Source organism: Benincasa hispida, chromosome 6, assembly GCF_009727055.1.
Source record: "Benincasa hispida cultivar B227 chromosome 6, ASM972705v1, whole genome shotgun sequence".
In the NCBI taxonomy this organism is placed as follows: domain Eukaryota; kingdom Viridiplantae; phylum Streptophyta; class Magnoliopsida; order Cucurbitales; family Cucurbitaceae; genus Benincasa; species Benincasa hispida.
In genome coordinates this window covers 33377188-33383930 of record NC_052354.1, presented here as the reverse complement: position 1 = coordinate 33383930, position 6743 = coordinate 33377188, and the positions used below count along the sequence as shown (strand labels likewise).

General features: G+C 34.4%; 1 long non-coding RNA gene across 5 annotated transcripts; it reads left to right on the top strand.

Annotated features, from left to right (window-relative positions):
- The first annotated feature begins 640 nt into the window (after nt 1–640).
- LOC120080088 lies at nt 641–6222 on the top strand. Of its 5 annotated transcripts, none has more exons than XR_005482417.1 (4): nt 641–1120; nt 1223–1332; nt 1422–1591; nt 5827–6222. It is a non-coding gene; the product is annotated as an uncharacterized LOC120080088 (long non-coding RNA). The 5 variants fall into 5 exon arrangements; XR_005482419.1 differs by lacking the exon at nt 5827–6222 and adding an exon at nt 4906–4932; XR_005482418.1 differs by lacking the exon at nt 5827–6222 and adding an exon at nt 2170–2229.
- Nucleotides 6223–6743: the final 521 nt, after the last annotated feature.

The window sequence follows — 6743 nt, the reverse complement described above, 5'->3', positions numbered from 1 at the left end:
TGTTGTTGATTCGTTTATAAAGGCCCTCATGGCTACGATGTTTGAGGGTCACCTACAGAGTATGGGTCTATGGGATAGGCCCCGTCTAGACTAAGGCAAGTGGGATATTTATATGGGTGGTTATGCCCTAGTTTATTATTTGTGTACTTTGTTTTTTTTTACTATATTGTATACCCCACTAGCTTTAGGTCAAGTGTGAGATTGTTGGGGTTGATGCCCTAAATCTCGTAGGGTTTAAATAATTTGTAAATATTTTGTACAAACTCATTGTTTTTAATAAAATATATGATATTTTTTTCCAATATTTTAGTTGTATTAACCACAAACTAATAAACTAAAATCCAAGGTTATCTTACAGCTTAAACATGTATGTTGTAACACCCCGAATTTTTATTATTAATGTAATTTCAGTAATTTTTATTAATTGAGGGCATTTTTGTAATTGTGGAAATTTAATTATTGACGTTAAAAATTATTCAATTTTGAAAATTAATGGCAGGAATTAATTTCAATTTAGGAAGGAAAGAAATTGAATAGAATAAAGTGGATAGGAAAGAATAAAATAAAATAAATATATATGTTTTATTTTATTTTATTTTATTTTATTTTCCTTTTATATTTTATTTTTCTTTCCTTTTTTCTCTTTTTTCTTTCTTCCCTTCCCTTCCCTCGCGCCGCCTGACACCCCTCCTCCACGAAAATTTCCTTATCCCTTTGTCCTTATCGTCCACTACTGGTTCGTACCCCAGCCCCGCCTTTAAAGCTGTCGCCTCGCCGATTCACAGTCGCGCTCCGCACCCACTCGCCCATCGAAACCACTCAGTCGTCCTTTCTCTCCAACAACACGTCGCCTCCCCCTCACCTCCCCTCCGCCGAGTCATCCAAGCCTCGTCCCCACACGCTGAAGCCCTTCAGCCACCGCAGATCTGTACCTGCCATCCGTACCTGGGTCGTGAGGCTGTCAAACCTGCCAGACCTAGAGTGCTGTGAGTCATCCAGCCGCGTTCCATTCCGTCTACCACTGATCAGCCGCTGTCTTTTCGCCCAGCCACTATCCTCCGCCGATCACTGCCATCCTTTGTCGTCGTTCGTCGGATTTTGGCTTGTGGTGATGTTTTGGGTAAGATACGAGTCTTTTAGAATTTTCTTTGAAGATTTTAGTTACTCAGTTCGTTTTGGCTAAAATTGTTAACACTCATTATGTTTGGGCCATAAATTCAAGCATTGGAAGAATTTTAAAGTCGAAGTGTGTTGTCAAGCATTGCGCAGGATTAAGTTGGGTTCGCAAACGGATTTAAGTTTGAAACTAATTTTGGACTAAGCAACATTTTGGTAAGTATATTAAGCCTTGGAAGGATTGAATTAAAATGTAGTAGCTGGAATTTGTTTGAGGTTCTAACCATTATTATTGAATTGCTTAGATTGATCATTTGTTTGAGAGATTGAAGGCAGTTTTGGAACAAACTACACTTTGGGCTTTAGATTCAAATTTTGGAGAAGTTTTGAATATAGAAGCGAACGACTTGAGTTTAATTCCGACAAGAATTTTGATGTTAGAACTTTGAGGTGATCTTAGTCAAACCACTATTGGGTAAGTTGTGCTAGTAATCTTGGAATGATTTAATGTTTAAAAAATTGGGCTTAAAGGTTAAGATCGATTTTTATCCATGTTCTAGGATCTCATTCAAAAGTTGTGGAAAGCTAGAAAGAAGTTTGTTTGCTTGAATTAAATTTTTTGGACTTTTTTTAGGTAAGTAATCTTACTACTAGAAATTGTCCACGGGCCAGGCACTAGATGTATGCTAGCATGATAGAAGGATATTATGACAGAACGATAACATGATAGACTGATAGTATAGTATAACCGATGTATGTTCTTGTTGAGGATCTGAAAGATTTATTTGTGCATGTAGATATTTGAATGCTAGCATGAGATGATATTTGATTCCATGAGGTTGTATTTGATTTGAGGATATTGAGGCGTATATGTATGTTGTAGAGCCATGATGTTGAGGTGTATATAAAACCATGTTAAGATACTTATGATGTTGAGATTGTGATAGTGTCCTCACTAATTAGTTAGATGCCCACTAGATGTTGTGTTTCCTTCGGGATTCATTAGAGGTAGTGTTATCCTTCAGGATTCACCAGAGGTTGTGTTTTCTACAGGATTCACCAGAGGTTGTGTCTCCTTTGGGATTCACTAGAGGTGGTGTTATCCTTCGGGATTCACCAGAGGTTAAGTTTCCTTTGGGATTCACTAGAGGTTGTGTTTCTTCGGGATTCATCAGAGGTTGTGTTTCTTCGGGATTCACTAGAGGTGATGGTTTCCTTCAGGATTCACCAGATGTTGTGTTTCCTTCGGGATTCACCAGAAGTTGTGGGTCCTATAGGACTTACTAGAGGTAGTGGGCATACTTAACTACAGTAGGATAAAAATCAGTTTTTCATGTATGTATGTGTCCCATGAGGACTAGAGAAGTTTATATGTTTCAACCAGAGGTAGGCATCTAGAGGACATAGGTGCCTAGCCTGACCTTAGTAGTGGGGTTACTTACTGAGTATTTTATACTCATCCTTTCTTATGTTGTTGTTTCAAGTAAAGGTAGATATGCACCAGCGATTGACAAGCAGAATCTGTGATCGGGCCACTAGGACCAGTTTTTATGCTTCCACTCATGATATTTAGATTTCTTTTCATGTTTTTCAACTTTTAGTTTTAATGTTTGAAACTTACTATTTTCCAGACCTATTTATTATCATTTATGATTTATGGGTACCCTATTGTTTGTTTTTAATATTTAAATTTAATGAAGGTCTTTTGAAATTACCTTATTTACTTAGTATTTATTTCACTATAAAAGGGTGTCGTTTTAAGTTCCATGCATGCATGTGTTTAGTAACGGCCTAGCTTGAGTCCTAGTGGGGTCGGGTCGTTACATATGTAAAGATATATGGGTAGATCATGTTTAAGTGATAATCTAAATGGTCTGTAGTAGATGGATAAGGTTGGGTATCTTATCTTAGTGACACTACGAGTATGACCCGCTTTGTAGGTATTACAATTACTATAAAGTGCTACAAATGATCTGATCCTGATAATTCATGTATAGACATATGAGCGGGGAGAATCTATACGAAGGAGTTTGTATAAGACCAGACCACGAAATGTTTAGTCTCACTATATAACGTCATTCATAAAAGAGACTTACATTTCACCAGGATGACCATAGATAACATGACCTAAATCATGAGTGAGTTGTGAACTCCTGCCTATGAGGGCGGTACTTTGATTTGTATGAGTGAGAGTGGTCAGATCGTTAACTCAATGAGCCTACCATTTTGAGAATTCGTCTGATTGGGGAGCTGGGAACACAGCTAAACAAGAAGGAATTCATTCCCCAAGGTCGAGGTAAATAGATAAATTATTCCTTTAAAGGCTGATTCCGAGGCTTAAGCAATGTGGCGTTACACCCTCTCCTGGCCTGAGAGGGGTTTAATCATAGTTGGACTATGATTTATTTTTCATTAGAGGGATCAGTGGTACTTAAAGAGTTAGATATAACTATAGGGGCAAAACAGTATTTTTGGCCCAGCTATTCTTACAAGCAATTTGTGAAGAGTTATCGTGTTGTTGATTGGTTATATCCAATGGATACAGAAATATATCTATAGTATGAAGAGTGCAGTTGTCGGTCTTTAATGGAGTACTCGACAGTTAAAAGATGGTGAATAATTTAATTAAAGAGTTTGATTAGTTATTCAGGTACCGTTGGAGCTTCAAACTACAAGTCTATGAGGTTCCATTAGTAGCTTAACAAGATTAAATGAGAATAAGTTTTTAGATTAATTTGAATTGTTCAAATTAATTAAGGGATTTAATTATAAATGATAGAATTAAAGTTATTTTAATTATATATATAATATAATTATTATAATGTATTCGATACATTGTAGCATTTATAAGAGGAAATAAATATTTGAATAAGATTCAAAGATAAATTATATGAATTAGGTTCATAATTGTTAAATTTAATATAAATCTAATTTATATTAAATGCCATATAAGAGAGAAAAGAAACTATAGGTTATATTATTTATGATATAATATTAAAACTATAGGTTAAATGTTATATTTGATATAACATATAGTTTAATATATATATATATAATCAAGGAGGGAGTTACAACTCCCTCCCCTCTTTTCTCTCCACCCACATAAGTGGGTGATGGATGAATATATTTGGCTTGAAAAAGGAGAGAGCATAGTATTTCTTTTTTAAACTAGAGAGAAAAGACAAAAACGTTCTGTGTGGGGATTGTCTTAGAGTGCAATCACATTTCTTCATTCTTCTCTCTCTTCTCAATCCCTTCCCTCATGTCCAAAATAGCCAGAGCCCACCATTCCTGGGTTCTCTACCTAAGAATACCAAGGTCGCCATTGTGGTAGTGCCTGTTTCCTGTTCGAGGGATTCTTGAAATTCTGTCTTCAAAGGTAAGGGTTTCTAAAACCCTAATTTTTGTTTATATTATCATGCTATAATTAATTTTAATAATTGCATAATCTGTTTGTTTATTCTGTAAAATTACTTTCTCTAAAAGAATGGTATTCGGGACAATCCTGCTTCTGCTGAAGGTTCCCTTCATTTCAGGATCCTTCATTTGGTATTAGATCTAGGTTGTTGGTTATGATCCCAAATTCCATTTTTTAATTAAATTTTACAGTACTGGTGTGTTTTTCTTTTCTGCATTCTATTCATGATTCATGTGATGAATGACTTTGTGATGAATGTAGTTTTGTTGATGGATGTTTTAGGATAGGATACTTAGTTTTTAAGGCTTTATTCTTTTACAAATTGGTTTGTAAAGGTCCCTGTTTTGGACATATTTTATGCAAAATGGTAGGCTTATTGAGTCGATGATTTGACCACTCTTGCCTATACAAATCAAAGGACCGCCTTCATAAGCAGGAGTTCACAACTCACGTAGGATTCAAGGACATTCTAATGAAATGTAAGTCTCTTTTATGAATGATGTTATATAATGAGACTAGTCATTTCATGATCCGGTCTTATATAAACTCCTTTGTATAGAATACCCCCGCTCAAATGTCTCTACATGAATGATCAGAGTCAGATCATTAGTAGCACTTTACAACAATTGTAACATCTACAAAGTAGGTCGTATTCATAGTGTCACCAGGATAACCAGGATAAGATATCCAGCCTTATCCATCTACTACAGACTATTTAGGTTATTAGTTAAACATGATCCACAACAGATTATAACTTTGGATGTTAGTTTATTGGTTTGTGTGTTAATGTTACTAAATGTCAAATAAAACATCCAATATTTTATTAAATAAATAAATTGTTTATACATTGCAATTACAAACTACAGGACCCATGAGATTTAGGGCATCAACCCTAACAAAAATCGTATTCATCATATTTTTTCAAGTTGTATATTTCTCCAGTTAATTTTTCGGTGCCAAGAAAAGTAACAATTGAGCTAGACATGCTGATACAAAACAAATTACTTATATTATTTATTTTGCAATGATACATTTAGTAATCCAATAAGTTTAACAAAAACTAATAATGAACCCAACATTATTTATTTTACAATGATACATTCAGTGATTTAGAATAAATTTTACCTCAGGGTGTATAGTTATTTCTTATCACTGAAGTGAGACACTTTCAATCAAATATTATCCCAAAATAACTTCTTATTCATATAATATTTTATTATCATTCATTTGATCAAATGTTTTATCTTAAGTGTAACCCTTCATTTTCAACCCTATAATCTCACCCCAACCAGTCTGCCTCAGGGAAGAACATGATTGGAACAATTGATTATAGCGATCTTATTCATTTCTGGAGTTTGATACGTCCCTTTCCCATGCACACACCTTCTTAAGAGGGATGCGCCCAAGGCGCCACGAGGCCGAGCATGGAAATGACGTTTCAAACCAATGAAGAAGACTGCAAGATGTGTTGACACACGTCCTTTTCCCACTTACTATAAACACTTTCTCCATTCACCTTGATATCGACCCATGCAAATATCTTCTTAAGGGAGGGTGCACCCAGGACACCACAAGATTGAACATGAATCTCACATTGTGAACTTTTAGAGAGAGCGTGGGTAAATGTTTTGTAAATGATGGGTTTATTAACTCAGTAAAATCCGACTAATCAATTTTTAGCCAATTCATGTTAATTTGCTCGATATAAACACTTATATTGAATATTTTAACAATATGTAATCTCATTCATTAAACTCTAACAAAATTGATCACTTATTACATGATTATAAAATATTTGCCCAATTCACCTTTCAGGTCGATTTCTAGGTAGAGGTGTTCCGTTTCCATCAGCTTAAAAACCTCAGCCTAAACAGAACGTTCCTTAGACAAAAGTCCCTTATGGGCAATTATTTTATAAATGTAATCTTTTAATTGAAGTTCATTTTAATCCTATTAAAATGAATCAAAAGATTAACCTATTTCTAATCTCATTAGAAACATGTTTAACATAAGTCTATGTGAATTAATTTTAAACCATATAAAATTAATTTTGGCCTATATTTGTATGCAACTCTTGACTATAGATTTTAATTCTAATTTCATTATTTTTATAACCGTTACAAAATAATGAAAAATAAAATCTATAAGTTTGCATTTGGTGGCATTGATTAAAATATAACGTTTATTTAATCTAAGTAATGTCATGCTC